The sequence below is a fragment of the Hylobates moloch genome, unplaced genomic scaffold (genome assembly GCF_009828535.3).
Source record: "Hylobates moloch isolate HMO894 unplaced genomic scaffold, HMol_V3 SCAFFOLD_15, whole genome shotgun sequence".
NCBI lineage: Eukaryota > Metazoa > Chordata > Mammalia > Primates > Hylobatidae > Hylobates > Hylobates moloch.
Window position 1 is genome coordinate 42,238,778 of NW_026652290.1, and position 22,833 is coordinate 42,261,610.

The 22,833-nt window shown below is 46.4% G+C and overlaps 1 pseudogene; it reads right to left on the minus strand.

Annotated features, from left to right (window-relative positions):
* Positions 1-4,575: 4,575 nt before the first annotated feature.
* Positions 4,576-22,833, minus strand: part of LOC116484220 (NANOG neighbor homeobox-like) — a 76,609-nt pseudogene continuing 58,351 nt past the window's right edge.

A 22,833-nucleotide genomic window follows, 5' to 3' on the forward strand; every position in this document is an offset into this window, starting at 1 on the left:
AGCCCCAATCTTTCTAACCCTAGTTTCACAGGGATTGTGATTTAGGTGGTCTGGAAAGGGACTCCTGGTAAAACAGAACCAGCAGGATGTGAGTGTGTGTGTGTGTGTGTGTGTAAACTAGGACACACACACATAGAGAGAAACAGACAGAGGTTTTAATCTAAAGAATTGGCTTATGTGATTGTGGGGCCTGGCAAATCCCACATCTGCCAGGCAGGCCAGCAAGCTGGAGACCCAGGGAAGAGCTGGCATTGCAGCTCGAGTTGGAGGCAGTCTGGAGACAGAATTTCCTCTTTCTTGGGGAACCTTGGTCTTTTTCCCAAGGCCTTCAACTGATTAGATGAGGCCCACCCACACACCCACATTATGGAGAGTCATCTGCCTTACTCAACGTCTACTGATTTTAATGTTAATCTCATCTAAAATATACCTTCACAGCAACATCTCAATGGTGGTGAACCAAGTGTCGGCACTGTGGCCTGGCCAAGCTGACACACTAATGGAACCACCCCGGCTGGGCAGCAGGGAAGTAAGGCCGTGGAGGCCTCCCTCCTGGTGCACATTCTTTCTGAATGGGGTCAACAAAACAAAGAGGCCACCCCCTCCCCAGCCACATCTCACGCAGCCCCTGCTCCTCTCCTCACTGTCACTGCTGACAGGTGTTGCGTGGAGGGAGACAATCTGTACAGCACCCTTGTTTGGGGGTTTTCACCCTGAAGGTGTCTTCCTAGCTTGTCCCTGGGAGCACTAAGCCTTGTGTGACCCTCTACCCTCAGCTTTGCTTCGAGGGTACTGCAGGCCCCCTGTTGGATCGTGTGTGGATGGATAGAGAAAAAGAAACAGGGCCACCCCGCACATGTAAGATGGGAGGGGGAATGGAGAGCTCCAGGATTAGAACAGATGGAGCACCCTGCATGGTGCCATAGGTAGGGCGCCCTGCATGGTGCCGTAGGTGGAGCGCCCTGACATGGCGCCACTAATAGAGCACCCACAGCAAAGCCACCCAGCCAGGCTCCTTAGACCCCCGCAGAACCTTCTTCACCAAGCCCTGCCCTTCTGTGTCCCCTTGCTCCTCAGCATATTGTGATGTATGTCAGGTTAGCCTCTTTCCCGGCTTCAGGGTGAGGGCAGGCGGGGGAAATTGGGCTGCTGTTGTAGGATTCACAGAGGCAGCCTGAAGGAGATGGAAATTCTGGGAGACACTCCCAGAGGAAAGCTCTGGGTGAAGCAGGTGCTGAAACGGGGTGGCCCTGCCCCACTGGGGCTGAGGCATCGCTTCTGGGACATCTGAGGTCACCAGGTGATGGTGACAAGATAGGGACTTCCACGCCTGCCTGGGTGCTGCTTTCACAGGTCCCCCCTGGAATGAGCACCGAGAAGGAGCAATGTGCTTTGTTTTTCAAAATGTACATGGATTTCATTTAAAGGGCTGCCCTTGTTGACATGATGTCCTGCTAACTTTAGGAAAGGAGATGGTCATGACAGTAATGGTAGCTGATGGGGTTCAGGGTTTGTTTTTTTCTTTAACGCCCTTATATGACATTAAAAAAAAGTTGTCAGCCCTTTGTTGGTTCTCCAGTTTGGAGGGAAGAGCAGTGAACATTAGAGTCCTTACAATCCAAAAGCCGGGCAAACCACTGATTTAGATTCTAGAACCTTCACCTGGAGTGATTTCATTGATTGCTGTTTTTAAAGAAGAATCTTGGGGTTTAATTCCTTTGCATCTTTTCTCAACCTTGGCCACTTGAGATAGCCAACTCTTGAAGGCCAGAGTAAATGGAGGGCCTGCCTTCCCGTCATGGCACCATCACACACAGCAATAGGAAGTGATGAAGAACCCACAGCCTGGCAGGAGCTGGGCAGAGACTGTGAATAAGGCACCATTACACACCACCCAAAGTTACCTCTGGGTAACTCATACGGCAAAAGAAAAGTACACAGTGACCACTGCCCTACTCTGTTTTTTTCTGCAATCTCCTCCCAGGCTCGTTTTATACAATTTAGGAATAGAAATATACAGGTTCCTGTCCTTGTGAGGAAACCATTCATGTAGTTTGGCGTCCTCAGCCTAACCATTAGGTTATCTCTGCTTCCCCTGTCCAATGCAATGATCGGGTCAGGATGGGCACAGACCCAAGCTGGGCCAATCAGATCACACCTTGGGGCTTCTGTTTAAGCTTTGGGAATAGACACGCTTTCTGTTTCATGGGGTGCAGTAGCCCTGAGAACAGTGTAAGCCTAGAGCCGCCAGTGGCCGCCTTTGCTACACTGTGGTGTGAGCCTGCTGGATAGCAAAGACAGTATAGACGAAAGAGCTGAGAGGTGGAGTGAGAGCTTTGATAGCATTGTTTGAATCTCTACTTTCCAACATGCCTGAAGCTACCTGCACTCTGGGACTTCTCAGTATATTTCCTTAAAGCAGTTTGAGTTTAGTTTTGATCATTTATACTCCAAAATATTCCTGAAAACCGCTCCCTAACATTTTATGCTCTTTCTTTCTACCAAAACTCAGAAGCCCTTTGCATGAGTGTCATTGGAAATCCACTGACCCAAATGCCATAGGCTGAACTTAAGCCATTATCCTTAACACATTCAATTCCATATAAGAAAATCTTCCCTGAAATCAATCAGGGACCAACTTTAGGACCAGCTTGGGGTCATCATGGCTGTGAAAAGAACAGCCTGACTTTATTAATTTGTTCTGATGAGGAACTTCCTGTTGAACTAATTTGGACCTAGATGGGCAATTTAGTTGACTCCATTCGCTTCTGTTTCTACATCTGTAAGATGAGGGGTGGAAGTACCAGTATTGCAGGATTGTTCAATTTGTTCAGTTCAGTTCAATCTCTTTCCAAACAGCTCAGGTCGACGCAGCTCATCCAGTTCCACTCCCATGCAGGAGGGCCTCACGTGACTTAAACTGTACTTAAACAATCTCCTTCCTCACCTAATCATGGCTCAGGCTGGGCCAATCACACTCCCTTTCCAAGGAACTGGGCACTGTGTTACAGGAGCTCTACTTTAGGGAAACCAGGATGCATCCATGTGAGAGGCCCAGTGAATGGAGCAAAGGTGTAGAGAAAAGCAGAGAAAGACGTGTAAGGACAGGTTCCCACACCTGCGAGGCCCAGGAGATCTCCCACTTTGGGACCCAGGAGGTATCTCAATATATGTCCACTAAAGAGCCCTTTGGGCCTCTAGCTAGCTGGAGATGTTTCTTTCTTTTCTTCTCTTTTCTTTTTTTTTTTTGAGATGGAGTCTCGCTCTGTCACCCAGGCTGGAGTGCAGTGGCACGATCTCAGCTCACTGCAAGCTCCGCCTCCCGGGTTCACGCCATTCTCCTGCCTCAGCCTCCCGAGTAGCTGGGACTACAGGCGCCCACCACCATGCCCAGCTAATTTTTTGTATTTTTAGTAGAGATGGGGTTTCACCGTGTTAGCCAGGATGGTCTTATCTCCTGACCTCGTGATCCGCCCGCCTCGGCCTCCCAAAGTGCTGGGATTACAGGCGTGAGCCACTGCGCCCGGCGGAGAGGTTTCTTTTTATTACTCCTAAAAAGCAGCAGCCAACCCCTGAGGATAGTTTTTAGCTGAAAATCACTTCCTGTTTCCATGTGATCCTGTGGAAGCCCCAGTCCACTCCTCTGTGAAAAGGGCTATCAAAGTTGCTTCACCTCAGAGGATTAGAGCTCAGTTGGGATAATGGATGTGGAAAGGAATCTTAAACTTAGAAGACAATAATTTCCCGTAGGAACAGTTGCAATTTATTGGACCCACTTACTCTTCTTTTGAGCTTTTGTACCAACAGGTAAGCATCACGCGCCTCTCCTCGTGATCTCTACACAGATCTTACTTCTTGAGGTTACTTACAAGGAGCCAGCTCAGGAGACTGAGCCGGGTGTAGGATAACGAACGGTTCAAAGAGGTCCTTTTCTGATGCCGAATGTCCTTGCTACTAGCCTGAAATTCCATAATTACAGGTTGATTTCCTTATGACTTGAAAACACACTTGAATTAAAATGCAGACTAGGCAAAGAGTCCTTAGATTTGACACCAAAATCATGACCCACAAAAGGAAAGATGATATATTAGCCTGCTTAGGCTGCCATAACAAAATACCATAGACTAGGTGGCTTAAACAACAGCAACGTATTTTCTCAGAGTTCTGTAGGCTAGAAGTCCAAGATCAAGGCCCGAAAGGGTTCAGTTTCTGGTGAGGGCTACCTTCCTGGCTGGTAGACAGCTGCTTTCTCACAGTGTCCTTGTGTGAGAGAGAGAGAGCTCTAGTCTCTATTTTTTTTATTGATTTTTTTCTTAAATAAAATCCATTTTAACATCCATTATAAAAACTTTAAATCTACAATAGGGTCAAAATAAAATGTATAAAACCTCCTTTGCACTCCCCTCATTTAGTTCTACTCCACGGAATTAAGGATTGTTAATATTTTCTTGTTTATCCTTTCAGAACTCCATTTATTGGTGAGAATGGTGTCATATAAAATGTCTTAGCCAGGTGCGATGGCTCATGCTTGGATTCACAGCATTTCTGGAAGCCAAGGTGGGAAGATCGCTTGAAGGCAGGAGTTCGAGACCAGCCTTAGCAATACAGACAGACTCCATCTCATATGTGTTTTCTTATGCTTTCTCTTGGACATTTCTTTGTTATATTTATTCCTGTTTTTACAAAACCATTGACTTATCTGTTTATGTGTCATGCCAAATTCAAATGAGACTGATAGACTCTCGTATTGTGGGGCACCTGTTTAACTTAAACTTTGCCTAGAGAGTGTCCATGAGGGATTTGCTGACTAATCTTTTCTTGGGATACTGTTTCTGTTTCTCATTTCCCTTTTCCATTTTTTTTCCGGTTCATCTTCCAGCTCCTTTTCATTTTCCTCTTCTTTTTGTCGCTCTCTCTTTCCTCCTGCTTCTCCTCCTCCTTCTCTACATTTCTGCTTTCCCTTTTGTTCATCTTCACTGCAATTTCCATTTGATTGTTCTGGATTTTGATCACAAGGCATAGCTGGTTGTTTCTGTATAAAAAGATTTGAATTATCAGGGGCTTCTGAAGTATCAGGATCGCTCTCCACATTGAAAAAGTTTCTTCTCCCACTTCCTGGACACCGTCCTTTCCTGGGCTTCCTCAAAGTCAATGGCTGCTCTTTCAAAGCTTTCTTTGTTGCTCTTCTTTCCCCTCTCTTCTTCTTGTAAGAGCACCAACCCTATGGGATTAAGGCCCTACCCTTATGACCTCATTTAACCTTTATCACCTCCTCTCAGGCCGAAACAGAGTCACACTGAGTCTCATTGGGAGTTAGAGCTTCAACATAGGAATTTTTGAAGGACACAATTCAGTTCATAGCAGATTGATATATTCGACCTTACCTAAATTTAAGACTTTTGCTCTGCAAAAGACCTGTAAGGAGGATGAAAATACTTGCTATAGACTGGGAGAAAATATTTGCAACCTACATATCTAACAGAGAACTTGTATCTAGAATATATGAATCTCAAAAAACTCAACAGTAAAACAAATTCCAATTAAAATATGGGCAAACATTCTGAACAAAATTTTAGCCAATTGAATCTAACAATGTATAAATCCCATGACCACATGGCATTTATTCCACATATGTACAGCTAGCTCAATACTTGATAGTCAATGTGATTCACCATATCAACAGGCCAAAGAAGAAAAACATTTGACAACTTCAACACCCATCAATGATTGAAGGCACTCAGTACATTAGGAATAAAGGGGAACTTGCTTGATCTCATAAACAGCATCTGCAAAACCTTAAGGTAACATCATACTCAATGGTGAAAGATTGAATGCTGTCCTTCTAAGATGGGAACAAGATAAGGATGCCTGCTCTCACCACTCTTATTCAACAATGCACTGGAAGTTTTAGTCATTGCAATAAGGGAAGAAAAAGAAATAAAAGTCATTTAGAGTAAAAAAGGAGAAGACAGAAGTGTCTTTATTTGCAGACAATATGATTGAAATCCCAAGGAATCTGCAAAACAAAACAAAACAAAACAAAAACCTCATAGGACTAATAATTGAGTTCAGTAAGATCACAGGATACAAGATCAACACACAAACATCAATTGCATTTCTATATACTGACAATGAACAAGTGGAAAACAAAATTTAAAAATGCAACATAATTAATAATTGCCCAAAGAAAGGGAAATAGTTATCAAACAAATCAAACAAAGCATACACAGTATCCTTATGCTGAAATTACAAAGTGCTGATGAAAGAAACCAAAGAAGACCTAAATACTTATGGAGACGCCAGCTGTGGTGGCTCATGCCTGTAATCCCTGCACTTTGGGAGGCTGAGGCAGGAGGATTGCTTGAACTTAGGAGTTTGAGACCAGCCTGGGCAACATAGAGAGACCTCATCTCTACTAAAAACATATTTTTTAAAAATTAGCTAGCCATGGTGGTGGGCACCTATAGTCCCAGCTACTCGGGAGGGTGAGGTGGCAGGATTGCTTGAGCCTGGGAGGTCAAAGCTGCAGTGAGTCATAGTCATGCCACTGCAGCCTGGACAACAGAATGAGACCCTGTCTCAGAAAAAGAGAAGAAATTGATAAATTGAATCTTATCAAAATTAAAAGCTTTTCTTGTAAAAGCTTATGTTAAGAGGACAAAAAGACAAGCTACAGATTGGGAAAAATTATCTGAAAATCACATATTAGACAAAGGACTTGTATCTAGAATACATAACAATTCTCAAAACTCAATAATCCAATTAAAAAGTGGGAAAAAGACATGTAACAGACATTTCACTGAAGAGGATGTACAGATGGGAAACAAGCATGTGAAAAGATATTCAACATCATCAGCCATTAGAAAAATACCAATTAAAAGTACAATGAGATAGCATTACACACCTACCAGAATGGCTAAAATAAAATATAGTGATAACACCAAATGCTGCTGAGGATGCAGAAAAATCAGACCACTTATACACTGCTGGTGGAAACGAAAAATAGTACAGCCATTCTGAAAAATAGTTTGTCAGTTTTTTGGTTTTTGTTTTGTTTTGGTTTGGTTTTTTTGAGACAGATTCTCACTCTGTCCCCCAGACTGGAGTGCAGTGGCACCATCATGGCTCACTGCAGCCTCAACCTCCTGGGCTCAAGTAATCCTCCTGCCTCAGCCCCCCACGTAGCTGGGACTACAGGTGTGTGTTACCATGCCCAGCTAATTCTTGTATTTTGTTTGGGTAGGGACAGGATTTTGCCATGTTGCCCAGGATGGTCTTGAACTCCCGGGCTCAAGCGATCTGCTCGTCTCTGCCTCCCAAAGTGCTGGGATTACAGGCATGAGCCACCATGCCTGGCTATCAGTTTCTTTTAAAACTAAAAATGGACTTATCTAGCAATTACACTCTTGGCCCCATCCCAGAGAAATTTTCATTTCAAAATCTTATGTTTTTACAAAAATTTATACACAATGTTCATAGCAACTTTATTTATTATAGCCAGAAAAGCTGGAGACACCCAAAATGCCTTTTAATAATCTATTAAACTGTGCTACGTCCATACCATGAAACACCATTCACCAATAAAAGGGAGAAACTACTGATACATGCGGCAAGTTGGATGGATCTCAGTGGAGTTATGCTGAGTGAAAAGAGCCAGTCTCAAAAAGTTACTTATCATGTGATTCTGTGTATACAATATTTTTGAAATAATAAAATTGCAGAGCTGGAGAACAGATTTGCGGCTGTCAGGGGTTTGGCAAGATGAGAGGGGAGGAGGAGGCCATGGCTAAAACAGGATAGCATAAGGGATCCTTGTATTTTATATTCTGACTGTGGTGCTGGTCATACGAACTCACATTGCATAGAACTAAGTATACACACACACACACACACAACTGCATGCATGTTAAAGTGGTGAAATTCGAAGGTCAATGTATTGCATCAATGCCAGTTTCCTAATTCTGCTATTATACTATAGTAATGCAAGATGTTACCACTGGGGAAACCAGGTGAAGGGTGTGTTGCTTCTTTTTCTTTTTTGTTTTTTTGAGATGGAGTCTCACTCTCTCACCCAGGCTGGAGTGCAGTGGCATGATTTCGGCTCACTGCAAACTTCCCCTCCCAGGTTCAAGCGATTCTCCTGCCTCAGCCTCCTGAGTAGCTGGGATTACAGGTGCGCACCACCACATCTGGCTAATTTTTGTACTTTTAGTAGAGATGGGGTTTCACCATGTTGGCTAGGGTGGTCTCTAGCTCCCAACCTCAAGATCCACCTGCCTTGGCCTCCCAAAGTGCTGGGATTACAGGCGTGAGCCACGGTGCCCATCCGTGTTGCTTCTTATCACTGCATGTGAATGTACAATCATCTCAAAAATAAAAAGTTTTTTTTTTAAATGTGGTTACCCCCAGAAAAAAAAAATTCCATATAAGTGTATAGATTCCTTTCCACATCCATTACCCCAACTGCTTCCATTCCTGGGAGGTCAAGCAGTCTTGTTAGCCCATTTTGCAAGAGAAAACTAGGACCAAAATGGTTAATATGGCCAAGGAAAGATCATATTCTTGGTTCTGTGACTGGTTCTCTTCAATAGCTGTAGATGGAGCATATTATCTCTATTTTACCTATGAGAAAACTGAGTCTCAGAAATAGAACATGTCCAAGTTTATACACCTAGAGTACGAAACAGAGGTCTTTTGGTTGTAAACTATAGAAACTAAAGCCAAGCTGGATTAAGGCAAAAAGGTGGCATTGGCTCAGGTAACGGAAAGTCATGGGTTTCAGGCACAGCTTGACCCAAGTACTAAAACCATGTAATTGGGATTCCACCTCTCAATTTTAGCCCTGCTTTCTTTTGCATTGGTTTTATTTCTAGGCAGGCTTTTCCCAAACAATGGCAAAGATATTTTACATTCCACCAACTTAGCAAACCATAAGAAGAGTCCCTCTTCCAATACCTACAGAAAGGTCCTAAATTGATTCTGACTTTTCTGGCTTGAGTCACATACCCAGGAATACAGACAATTGTAAGTGGCCTGGTCCTGGTCACGTGCCCACCTTGACCTGAATTATCTGGACCGAGAGTAGGGAGGAGTAGGGAGGACTGGTTCTACAAGGGAGGCCGAGCACACAGAAAACACACCTGCGTGGGCTCCCACAAGAACCCCCAGGTAAATCGGAGGGCAACCTACAAAGGGCCTGGATAGACAGCAGCTCTGAACAGTAGCTCAGCTTTCCTTTGATGTTGGCCACCTGTCCTGCCAACCACTCCCTCAACACTCACCTCTTGCCACTTTGGCAGGAGCCAACAAGCCCCCTCTAAGTTGCACAGCAATCTGAGCATGGTACCAGGGGCTGGAATTCGAAGCTGCTCTAAGAAACCAGCCAGCATTTCTTTCCTGAAGACACCATAGACCCGTCTGCTTCACAGAGTGATGAGAAGACACATGCGTTAATAAAGGCGAACATTTGCAACTTGCCTACTAGAGACAGCTGAATGTAAACACCGAGTGGGGATGCTTCCTTATTGTTATCTACACCTTGCCAGGCCACTGAGGAGGATGCCAAGAGCCCTCAGTATTTCATCTCCAGCTCCGACTTCATCAGAGCCAAGTCCTCATCGCTCTATAGTCTTGCCAGCCGAGTGGGCAGTGCCAGCCCCTGCCGTAGGAGGGGGTGTCCGGTGCATGGTGCCCCTGTTCCAAGGGGCGCCCTCCGGAGCTGCTGTCCCTGCAGAGCTAGTGAGGGTAGCTCTGTTTCTGCTGAGGGCCTACTGGGGACCCCATCCCCTTTTGTCTGTTCCCAGAAGCACCACTCATCAGTCGTCCTCACTTTAATCTCCTTCTCCAGTTGACATATTTAAAATTAATGAGGAATTTGTTCTCATCCAACTCTCTGGTTAGGGCAGGGAGCCTATTTCTCCCCCTCAAATGAATCTTTTAGGTGAAATAATGAAAAAATATGTTTATCTCTCCTACCCTGGCCCTACTTTTAATGTTTTTGGCAGCTCTGAACAGAGCCACTATATAAAAATCAGACACTTTATTGCTCAGTAATTAGCCCAAACTAGCCCAGGAAGACAGTTTGCGGGCGGAGAGAGGAAGAGATGGATGAGGAAAGGGTGCCCAGGGATGTGGTAGGTGCTTGTGTGCTTTTGAACAATTTCGTTTGCTGGATTTCTGTGGGCAAAAGGTGTCCCTGAGTAAGCTGTGCCAAGTTATTTCCTGAAGAAGTGAGCGTTAAAAAAAATTTGTTTCCTCAATCTAATGGTGTTACGGTCTGAATGTGTGTGCCCTCCCCCGCAAACTCCTGTGTGGAAATCCTCACCCCCAAGGTGATGGTGTTCGGAGGTGGGGCTTTGGGAGGCAATTAGGTCGTGAGGATGAAGCCCTCATGAATGGGATTAGTGTCCTTAGCAAAGAGACTGCAGAGAGCTCTCTTGCTCTCTTCACATCACGTAAAGGCACAAAGAAGCTGTGGCTGGATGCAGTGGCTCACACCTGTAATCCCAGCACTTTGAGAGGCCGAGATGGGTGGATCCCCTGAGGTCAGGGGTTCAAGACCAGCCTGGCCAACATGGTGAAACCTCGTCTCTACTAAAAATACAAAAATTAGCCAGGCATGGTGGCACGTGCCTGTAATCCCAGCTACTCCGGAGGCTGAGGCAGGAGAATCGCTTGAACCTAGGAGGCAGAGGTTGCAGTGAGCTGAGCTGGTGCCACTGCACTCAAGCCTTGGCGACGGAGCAAGACTCCCTCTCAAATTAAAAAAAAAAAAACAAAAACAGGAGCCAGGCACGGTGGCTCACCCTTTTAATCCCAGCACTTTGGGAGGCCGAGGCAGGTGGATCACCTGAGGTCAGGAGTTCGAGACTGGCCTGACCAACATGGTGAAACTCCGTCTCTACTAAAAATACAAAATTAGCCGGGCGTGGTGGCACATGCCTGTAATCCCAGCTACTCAGGAGGCTGAGGCAGGAGAACTGCTTGAACCTGGGAGGCGAAGGTTGTGGTGAGCCGAGATCGCGCCATTGCACTGCAGCCAGGGCAACAAGAGCAAAACTCCCTCTCAAAAAAAAAAAAAAAAAAAGAGAGAGAGAGAGAGAGAGAGAGAAGCTGTCAGTCTGCAACCCAGAAGAGGGCTCCCACCAGAACCGAACCATCTGCCACCCTGATCTTGGACTTCCAGCCTCCAGAGGAATAAATTTCTGTTGTTTATAAGCCACTGTGGTGCTCTGTTATAGCAACTCAAACTAAGATACATGATTTGAAATGACAGGTATGACTGCTTCCTGGTGTCTGTGTGAGGGAAGATCTCACCACAGGCAGGCAGGAGGGCCCTGGTGCAGGTCCCTGAACCTGCAGTCTGGGCTTGCGTGGGGCCCTGCCCGTAGCACGCTCATAGCTCACGGACTGAACTGTTCTCTTTGTGGATCTCCCTCCCACAAGAGAACATGGTTTCCATGAAGAAAGGGACTGTATCTTTCTTTGTAATGTGAGCCTTGTATTGTGCTTAGCACATAGCAGGTGCTCAGAAAGATGTGTTGAACTGAGCTGATGTAGGATGAACACAGATACAGATCACACATGAAGCCAGGTGAGCCTTGGCCCAGGCATGCCCTTGGGAGAGGTGGGGGATAAATGAGGGGATGCTGCCCCCTCTTTTTCTATCAAGAAAGGCTTCCTGGAGCAGATGCAGCTTGACTCCGTTTGGGAGCGCTCTGGACACTTCTGTCCTTCTGCTGGACCACCACAGGAGACCAAGCAGGCTTCCCTGTCCTCTGTCCTCCCTCCCACCTTCTTTTGTGCTAAGTCCTCCAATCGTCAAGGCCTGGTGTTCTATTGGTGACCACTCTCTCTCTGCTGGTTAAAACGCCCATTCTCAAAAGGACTGTCCAGCGTGGCTGACCTTCACTCAGCAGGGTCTGTGACTCCCAGGTGTGAAGCCACTGGCGGAGTATCCAGGGGCCGAGGGCTGATGCGTTTCTCCTCATCCACCTCACTCTGACCCTGGACACCAGTTAACCCAGGAGAGGTCCCTGAACACAACCCCGATGCAAGCAAACGTAAGTTCGTAAGTTCGCAATGCCTAAGGGATAGAACGTGGCAAATCTGGACTCAGAGCCTAAACCAAGCAGAAAAGTAACAGTAATAATTCTGAGGCTGGGAAGACCAGCTTGGGAAAGTTGCAAGCGCTGAAGCATTTTCAATTCTTAAAATGCACCAGTGCCCCACTGCCCCACCCTGAGCAGAGGAAAAGACAATCAATTCTTCCATGGCAAAAATGAAATAAAGTGCTCAGCTGGTTAAAACTGCTGTTGCAGGAAGAAGCAAGCCCTCTGAGATGGGGTTGCCAGAAAAACACAGGATGCCCAGTTAAATGTGGATTGTAGATAAACAAGAAAAAAATCTCTAGTATAAATATGTCCCCTGAAATATTGGGGACATACTTATACTAAAAATTGTTGCTTACTTAGCTGAAATTCAAATATAACTGGGCCTCCTCTACTTTGCCTGGCAACCCGGTTCTGACAGGTAGAGGCCGCTGCACAAGCTTCAAAGGGACCGCAGAAATATTTTTACAGCCAGGCCTCATGGGAATAGGAAAGTGGTCCAGGAAGGGTGGTCTTAGGGTGATCACCACCTCAGCAGTAGGAGCCCTCTGACACCCTTAGCCTTTACCTTTACTCAGCTCTTAAGGGTCTGTCTTCCATTGTCCCTATAGAAGCAGGAAATTTTCCCTGATCCCTTCAAGGGTGGGAACCAGAGTGCGGGCACTGGAGCTAGCCAGATGCTTTGGTGACAATGGGGGCAAACTCCACTCACTTGAACCCATTGTACTCAACTCCTCATGGGAGGTAGCATGCAGGTGAGTGGGTGTGGGAGCCAGGGTGATTGCTTTTGGGCACCAGCAGAAGCAAAACTCCATGTAGGCCTTGCAGCAGCATCTAGCAGGGAATACCCATGACTCCCGAAGCCCCACAAGGAGTGTTACAGTCAGCACTCTTTTAGCTTTGCCGTCCATGGACAGTTTAAGCGTTAACAGCTCAGTGAGCCCTCTGCCTTTTCACGTGAGATGGCTGCTTTCAGCCAGTGAGGGCAGAGGGTCAGTGTGACAGTCTTTTGCATCTGCACCTATGGTACCTGAGCTTTGGTTAACTGTCCAGAAAAAATCGGATCGTACAAATGAATTAAAGGGTGGTGAATGCAAAAGATTTTATTGTCAATGAAAGTGGCTCTCAGCAGGAAGGGGAGCTGGAAAGGGGATGGAGCAGGAAGGTGATCTTCCCCTGGAGTCCAGTCATCCCCAGCCAGACTCCTGTCCAAAGCAACGCCCTCAAGCCATCCCTCTGAAGTCAAACTGCCTCTCCCTGACATCCAAATGTAGTCTCTGATGTCCTGCACTTCTCCTCTTCTCCTCTCTGCCAGTGCAGCCTAGGGTTTTTATGGACAGAAGATGAGAGACAGCACAGGCCATGGGTGGTTTTGGAAAGTGCAACATTTGAGCAGGAAAACAGGAATGCATGTTCTCACTTTGGGCTATGGTTCCAGGCTTGAAGGTGGGACCCTAACTGGGGACCCACCCTCTTCTGCCCAGAATTTCCCTGCCTCCTGTCCCTGTCACTATGACTGCTTACAACCTACTCTCTCTCTTTCCTCTACATCCTGGCCTCTGCTAGTTACAGCCTGTGCCTATTCACAGATCCTCCAACTCATAGTTTCTGAGTATTACTTCTCTCTGATGGAGGTTGAGTTTCTTTTCCCATGACCAAGCACTCAATTGCCTCTCTCTGTTTCATATTCATACTGTCCAACGAGTGAGTCTGCAGAATAGGCACTGGCCATGCTGTCTATCCACTGTCCAATCAGCTGTGGCTATGTGGTCACATGATCATGGTTCCAACATGGCTGCCCACAGTGGGAGGAACTCATGGGAAAAGGACTATGGGAGTGGCAAGCACTACAAGACTTGTCCTGCCCACATCAGGGGGATGAAAAAGAGGGGGTATGACTGTGCCAGTAAGAAATTTTCTCTGTCTTATAGATTGGCTGCTGGGGGAGGGTCTGGTAAAATGAAATGAGACACTGAGTTCTGTCATAGAACTTTATTTTCAATAATTAGGCTTTATTTTCGAGAATCCTTAGAGTTCATCCCACGAACCCCAGAGAGCCAAGGGGCACTGTTTGAAAAAAATAACACTAGGTGAAATCCGACCCCCTAAGCTTGTAGCCAGGCCACTTTTTTCATTTTTCACAAGTCAGACACGTCTTTGGGGACAGTGGTAAGAACACATGGAAGTGATCCCAAGTCCCATAGACACTTCAACATCATCTGGCCAGTGAGGGCAGTATTTGCTGCTCTGACCCTCTAGGATTGCTAAGTTAAAGATGTACAGGACATACCATGTAGCTGGCTTGTCTCTGAGGTAGTCTTCCAGCTACCTTGATCTTGTCTTGGGAATGTCTGCTGAGTTCTATAACTTAATAGGGTAAGTCATTTTAACAGGTAAACAACAGTGGAGTTTTTTGGTTTGGAGGCTGGGGGATTGGAAGAGAGAGGGACAATGTATGTACCAAAGACATCTAAGGGGAAATAATCCAAAAGAGAAAAGGGAATATTTATCCACTTAACATTTATGCTAAAAAAAATGTAGTTTTCTTTAAAACACTTAGCTTAACTATCAAAATGGAAATGTGCGCTTGAGGTAATTCACATGAAAGAGGCAATGACTGACGGCTTAAAGATAATATATACTCATGTAGTAAGTGCCACACGCTGTTCCAAGTGCTTTGTCTATGTCAAGTCATTGGTCTCCACAATCTTATGAGGGAGGTACAATTTTGATTCCATTTTACATATAAGAAAACTGAGGCACAGAACCATTAATTCACTTGCCCAAGGTCTTGCAGCCAGCAAGTGGCAGAGGTGGTGGCATTTAAATCCTGACAGTCTAACTCTCAGAGTTTAGGCTCTGAATTACAATGTTCTCAAAAGAAATTTAAAACTACATGGAATTGAATGAAAATGATAACACAACATATTAAATTGGATGGGATGCAGCCAGTGTTTATCCAGCATGCATTATGTCTAAGTGGTTTTAAGTCCATTACCTCTATGAGGCAGGGTCACGTGAGCACGCCCATGCTCAGAGAGGTCAGGTACTGGTACAAGGTCACACAGGTAAGAGATGGAAGAACACAAGTCTAGTTCCAAAATCTGCCATCTACCCATTAGTTCTCCCTGTGCACAAGTGATACCTTTCAAGGTACATTTGCACTTTGATAGAGATAATCCATCTACCCAAGAAATAAACGTTGATAGTGGAAATTCTAGAAATAATTTAGCTTGAGGGAGCGTGTCTTCCAAGCATCCCTGAAATTATAGCTCACAATTCGCTGTTTCCTAAGTCAGCTCTGCTAGAAGGTAACAGAATCTGAGCTCTGCTTGGGCAGTTTTCTTTCTCCCTCTTCCCTCAGGCATCCCCTGTGGGAGGAAGGAGGAGCTGAAGGTCAGGAGAGCACTGTTCCTTGGGAGGTAAGTGCAGCACTCAGCCGCATTTACTCCAGCTGGCATCCTTCAGTGCGGGAGGCCTCATCGTCTATCCCTGCAGTGCTTTGTTCCCTGCAGGCCTCTGAATGTGAGATCCGCCCTCTTTGGGTTTCTGGGGCATTTTTTGCTTTACTTTTTCACCTGACCCTTTCGTTTAAAAACACAATAAGGAGTGGGAATTATTAGCATTGGAGTTAAAGAATGCCGGCTTTTAGGACCTGTTTTTTTCTGGTCAAGCTGAGAGAGGAAATCAAAGCTTCCATTCTTCTCCCTGGAAACAGAACTTACAGAAGTGTGCCTTATTACATCATTGTTGATAAAAAGCAAGTGGGAAATACTTAAAAATGTGAAAAATCACAGAGTAACTGTGTGTGCATTCTGCAGTATAAAATCAATGGATGACATCCTTCCTGAGACTTAAGAAAGTCTAGTCCAAGTTAAGAAGAGGGAGTTGGATGGAGATGCCAGGAATTGATGAAAATCTGTGTGCAAAGCACAGCACAGTTAGTGCCAAGAGTAGGAGGTGGTCATCTCACCTCTAAGGACTTCAGAAGGCTGGTTGGCCTGGGGAGTGCCAAACACTCAGTAATGCCTCTGTTTCCTAACTGGCCAAAATATGAAAAAGTAAATGGGCTCAAATAAATATTAACAAAGTGTCGACTATGTACTACATTGCAAAACGGCCTTTGTGGTTAGGAAATTGCCTTTGCAAAAGTTATGACAGTTAGAAATCTGATATAGTTGACTTCATCTTGCTTCTGATCTCCAAGCTGTCCTTGGTCATTCCTGGGCATAGGACAAGCTAACTTTCGGAGGAATTTAGTTTATAGTTTACATTTAAAGCAAAGGTGATAATAGCCCGTCCCCAAACTAAACCACCTTTGTAAAACTAATGAAAGGCTGCAAAGTTAAGATTATGAGAGGGGCCCAAATTCTGACAAGACAGGCATAGTTTCTGGAGTCCCTTACTGCTCAGGGGTCATGTGGCCAGAGGTCACAAGATTTGTGACTTTTCCAATTGCTCCTATAAATAACATTGCTATTGTAGAACTTAAGATTGGTTTTTGAGATGTCGTTCAGACTGACCCCACCAGGACTCATGACTCATGGCTCAACAGGTCTTGTGGCCCCCACGCAGAGGCAGACTCAGTGCACAAGGACCATTTTCCACACCCTTGTATTTCATCCCCAACCAATCAGCAGCAGCCATTCCCTAGCCCCCTGCCCACAAAACTATCCCAAAAACCCTAATATCCAAGCCTTTGGAGAGACTAATTTGAGCAATAACTCCAGTTCTCCCACATGGGTCAGCCTCACGTCAGTTAAACTCTTTCTCTATTGCAATGCCGCGGCCTCAGTGAGCTGATTTTGCCTGTGCCGTGGGCAGGAAGAACCAGTCAGGTGACTGCAGTTAGACAAACTGGAAGTTAATCTGTGGGTCTTTCACTGACCAACAATGACTTCATCTCTCTGAGCCTCAGTTTCCTCATTTATAAAACGGTGCTCATAGCAACTGTACCTGAATGTAACAAGCCCAATGCCTGAACTCTGATACCCCCCAAGGAAACACAAATAGGCAAGTCAGAAATCCTCTTTTATAACAAAGCAAGGAGGGAAATGCACCAGTCATCCCCAGCAAGGCTTTCTAAAACTCTCCTCAAAGTTGTATTCCATAGGATACCAGCTCTCTCTCCACTCCCCACCATCCCCCACCACACTCTCAAATATTTTCTTCTTCCTGAGCTCTCCATGCCCTTTGTTCTGTAGATCAACACAACTTGTAGATCAATGTGTTCTATAGATTAATATTCAGACGTCTCTGGTACTGCACCCTACCCTCTGCAGCACATCAGTGGGGTGGGGTTGAGTTGAGGGTTACACAGAATAATAACTTTTTTTTTCTGATACACAATCATGCCATAGGTTGACATGATGATTAAAGAAACCACAGATGCAAAAACCACTAACAATAAGCCTAAAATGTGGAGCAAGCTCAGTAAAAGTTCATTTCCTTCCTCCTCCCGCAGACACAAAGATCAAACGTGCAAAGATCAAACGTATCTGAGACGGTTTTGGAAATGGAGCACACAGTAGGGCCCTATTCTGATGAAAGCACTGATCTGATGCTGAGATAAGAGGTAGCAAAGTGATGGTCTAACCCCACTTGGGGGTGCGATCAGCTATCCTTACATGGGCCAACTCCCAGGGTGGGATGGGGTCTCCCCTCCTGAAGGGACGGAGGAGAGGAAGGGAGCAGGTGCGGTGGGTGGTCTAATGCTAAACCTATGAAAGGAATGGTGATCTCAGAGGGGGTGGGCTTAAGACACTGATCTGTGGGCCAAAAAAAAAAAAAGATACCTCTAGGAGAGTCAGTCAGCAGGAGCCTATCCTCATTTGTAGCTGGAAAACAGCCTGGTTGGTGCTATTTGGTCTCTTCTAAGTCAGCTAAAAACACATAGAGACCAGGCACGGTGATTCATGCCTGGAATCCCAGCACTTTGGGAGGCCGTGGCAGGAGTATCACTTGAGCCCAGGAGTTCAAGACCAGCCTAGGCAACATAGTGAGAGCTTATCTCTCCTCCCCCCACCCGCCAAAAAAAAAAAAAAGAGCTGAGTGTGGTGGTACATGCCTGTGGTTCCAGTCGCTCAGGAGACTGAGAATGCAGTGAGTCATGATCACACCACTGCACTCCAGCCTGGGTGACAGAGCCAGACCCTCTCTCAAAAAATAAATAAAATAAAAAATAATAAAAAATGTATTTTTATTGAATGAAAATGATAACACATGCGTGTATGTGTGTGTTGTGTATATACATATACATATATATATATGACTCCTTCCTTTTTTTCTAGTATTTTCCCTAATTACACAACAGAGCAAACCAAAAAGGAAAGAAACAAGGTCAAGCTTTCTAGAAGGCCTGGATTTTTTCTCCTTGAGGAAAATAAAATCATGCAGCCCCTTAGGGTTTCAGTCAGTGATCCTGTTATGGGCTGAATGTAGTCCCCCAACAAATTCACATGGCGAAGTCCTAACCCGCAGTACCCACAGGTTGTGACAGTATTTGGAGATTGGGTCCTGAAAGAGGTGGTTAAGGTAAAATGAGGTCACAAGGGTGGGCCCTAATCCAGTATGAGTGGTCTTCTTATTAGAACATGAAGATGGCCACTGACAAGCCAAGGAGAGGGGCCTCAGAAGAAACCACTCCTGCTGACACCTTGATGTTGAACTTCCAGCCTCCAGAATTGTGGGAGAAATAAATGTTGTTCAAGCTGCCCTGCCTGGCACCCTGTCATGGCAGCCCTAGCAAACTAGTCCAGCTGTACTTGTCTGCGTGGAGACCTCTGGCCCCAGGGCAAATGTTCCAGCTCCTCTTCCCTCCTGTGCCCTACTATTCCCTTACCGGTTGGCTCCTCCTGCCTGCTGGCTCTGCAGTGGCACCAACACTGAGGCAGGGGTCAGCTGGGGTGTGCTCTGGGTACCCCTGGCCCCAGGGACCTGAAGTTGGCCCTGGAGGGTCAGGGATGGGCACAGCGGTGGGGAGAGGACAAAGCTGGAGTCAGTGCAGCCTTGTACCTACCACAGGAGCACTGTGGGCAGGCGGCCGGCAGGGGTAGTCTCGCTCTATTTGAATGAGACCTGCTGTGTTTGCTGAGCCAGGAGACAGGCCCTGACTTCCCTGAGCTTCCAGGACGTTGAAGTGTGGAAAGAGGTCATTTTCCTTGGCCCAGCTTGGGGAGCCCAGGTTCCCATATGCCTCACAGCCCTCTGGAGGAGGCAGGAACCCTCAGAGGACTCAGCTCCCTCAGTCAGGAAGAGAACCTGGTGTCTCCCAGAGGTGAGCATAGGTTTGGGAATAAGCAAGTTGAATCTGACTTAGAGGCCTAATATTTACTTTCCATCCCTATTCAAACCCCCCAACCTCCATCCCCCAGGGTGGCACAAGAACCAGGCAGCTTTTGAAGTGGCAGGAAATAGGGGTGAGGCCACAGCCCTTCAGGTCATGGAGTTGCCTCTGAAGAGCTCATCCCCATGCACGGGGTCCTTTACAGGGGGGATTCTGCTGCTTCCAGGCCACAGGGGACCAGGGCCCTCAGATGGTGCTGGCAGCCACAAGGGCTGGGGTCAAGCCCCTGAAGGACACACAGTGTTTCTCCTCTGAGGGTCTATCCTCATGAGAGCCTCTAACCTATTCTTTTCCAGAACTACGTGCTCTCTCTCTCTCTCTCACTCTCTCTTTCTCCTTTGAGAAGCTTAGGGTTCCAGACAAACAAAAGCCGGTGGGGGAGCAGGGTAAAGTCATGCAAGCTGCCTGCTGAAAAATTGGGTATGAGAAATCGGAGCTGAAATGCGATCATTCCGCCACACCTGCTACACACAGCTTTGCTTCCTGGTCCTAGTCATGGGCTGAGGAAGCCTCAGGGTCCAGCTCAATCCCAGCAGGCTTGTAGTTGACCTCAAGGCCACCGAATGGCATCTCCCCGAATGCAGGGACCATGTCTTGCTTATCACCATAGCTACCGTTTATTGAGAGCATTCTCTGTGTGAAGTGGCTTCATATCAGTTATCATTAACCCTCACCACACTGAAGTCAGATGTTATTATCATCTTGTAACAGGCATGGAAATTAAGGCTCAAGAAGGTGACTTGCCCAAGACTTCATAGCCCATAGCTGCTGGAGGTGGGATTTGAACTCATCTGTGAGGTTCGAAATCACCCCAGCCCAGTGCCTGCTCCTGACAGAGACTCAGCGAGTGCAGCTCTGCGTGTTTCCTCCATCACAAAGGCCTGCTTAGGGGAAAAATCTTGCTGAAGAAAAGTGGCCGATGGTTTGGAGAGAAGAGACGCTTATTCATGTAATTCTCAAGAATCCTATCTCCGGCTTAGAAGGACATCTTTTCTGATTTCCCATTCGAAGGGACTGACATACACTGAGGGGCTGAGGCAGCAGCTGTTTTTGCTGTGCACAGACTGGAGAGCGATGTGTGAGTGAAGTCTGTGGCCACTTCTCTCCTCCCCCGAGCCTTCTGGGGTTTGGGTTTGGGTTTATGACTCCAGAGGCGGAGAAGCGTGTTCCCTTTCTGTGCGGATCCTGTCATTGACAGAGTCTGTTTTAGAAGAACATTTTTAGATGGCAGCGAACGTTCCAGACCCCAAAGCATTCTCTTTACAGCACCGTCTAGCTTGGGTGGGGACAGGGTGGGTTTGTGAACACATGTGTGCGTGAGAGTGTGAGTGTGTGCAAGTGTGTGCACGTGTGTGTCAGCCCCTCTGTCTGGCTCCACTGCTAGCCACCTCTGTGATATCCTGACTATTTCGCCAGGGCATCGTCCAGCCATAGGAATCTTCAGCAAACCTACAGTTCAGACGAACGCCCTCGTTTCTGCCCTGAGAAGAAAGTCTGTCGAGTCTGAGGGCTCCCGAGTCATTCTCTCAAGGCATTCATTCAGTTTTGTTTCCCCTGGTGCTGCCCTCTCTGAAGCGTTATTACTCATTAGGTATATTGCACATAGAGAAAAAGTAGGTCAAGGATTAAAAAAGAAAAAAAAATCATCTCTGGGAGAAGCACAAGTATTGTGTAAAGCTATTTTGAACTTGCATGAGATTTTTCAAGGGGAAAATGTTTTGTGCAGGGACGGCTGCTGTCACAGCTGACTTATCAATGAATGCCCATGCCTGAGCCTTTCATACGCTAACCACGTGACCTTGGAATTCCATTTTGAAATGATAATTCTGCCCAGTGGGGTGAGCAGCCTCTCAATCCAGGTTCTACACAATGTAGGCCACCTTGAGGATCGTCAGTGGAACAGGAGCAAGAGAATCCTGAGAAATCTCCGTAAAGGAACAGAAAGAATGAGAGAGAAAACTGTGTGTCTGACCACCGGGCCCCTGGGCCCTATGTGCCACCCAGGTTTGGAGCAAGGCTGCAGGGCAGATGATGTCCAGGAGAGCCTCAGAAAGTCCGGGCTCTAGAAAAAAACACATTCCAGCTCACTCTGCTCTGACCTGCATCTGCTCTGTGCTGAAAGCTTTGTTGCTGCCATGAATATATTTAGGGGGAATAAAATGTGCAGTGCCAAAGCGACTGGCTTGAAGTGGGCTGGATGCATCCTAGGCTCCGCGGGGGAAAAGGCCTCTAGGTGGCAGTTGACAGAAGGGGGAAGGCAGTGAGGATTGGGCCCACCCATGGGAGTCTGGGCGTGAGGCGGGTCCTGGTTCCCAGGCTGCCCCGTGGGAATATGCTCCATGGGCTGAGGCTGCTGTGCTGGCTGCTCTTGCCCCCCGGGGGTCACCACGCTGGGCTTCTCCATGCTGGGCTATCACGATACTGCCCAGGGTTTACAGGTTTACAGGCATTATCTCACGCAGTGTTGTTTTGCTCCCTTTCACAAAGAAAGGAAGGAAAAGAGAGGCACGCGGTGAGAGAGGAAGCCAGACTAGCATTCAGCTCTACTAGTCATTCCTTGCCTAGGTTAGGCTTCCCTGGAAAGTATCCTGCATTGTCTCACACCTCCTTCATCTGACAGCCAGGTGCTCCTACTGGGAGCATAACTGTAGTAGGCCATCTCTGTGCCAGTTGACTGAGAAAGCAGTGTCCCTGCTTTTCTGGAAACTTCCATACAACACAATTCCCGATAGAAAGCATTTAACAATTATGAGTGGGGCTCTGATCAAAAAGTAAGCTTTGGAAAAGGTTAACAGCTAAGCCGGGCATGGTGGCTCACACCTATAATCCCAGCACTTTAGGAGGCTGAGGCGTGCAGATCACCTGAGGTCAGGAGTTCGAGACCAAACTGGCCAACATGGCAAAACTCTGTCTCTACTAAAAATACAAAAGACAACAACAACAACAAAAAATTAGCCGGTCGTGGTGGCAGGCACACGCCTGTGATCCCAGCTACTCGGAAGGCTGAGGCAGGAGAATCGTTTGAACCTGGGAGGTGGAGGTTGCAGTGAGCTGAGATTGTACTACTGCACTCCAGCCTGGGCAAAAGAGTGAGACGCTGTCTCAAATTTAAAAACAACAAAAAAAGGTAACAGCAAGTGGTTACAACCCATGAATCTTTAATCATTTTAAATAGTAAAAGTGTTTGTAAACTCTTGTAATATTAGAGCTAAAATGCACCTTAGGGATGATTTAATGCACTTTTTCAAACGATAAACAAGATCCAGATAATTATGTCAAATATTTATAGTAACCCACCTTATTGGTGCCAGTTTGAGAATAGAACCCACATTTGCAAATAATCTCAACACCTTCCGTTTCACCTCACTTTTCAAAGGT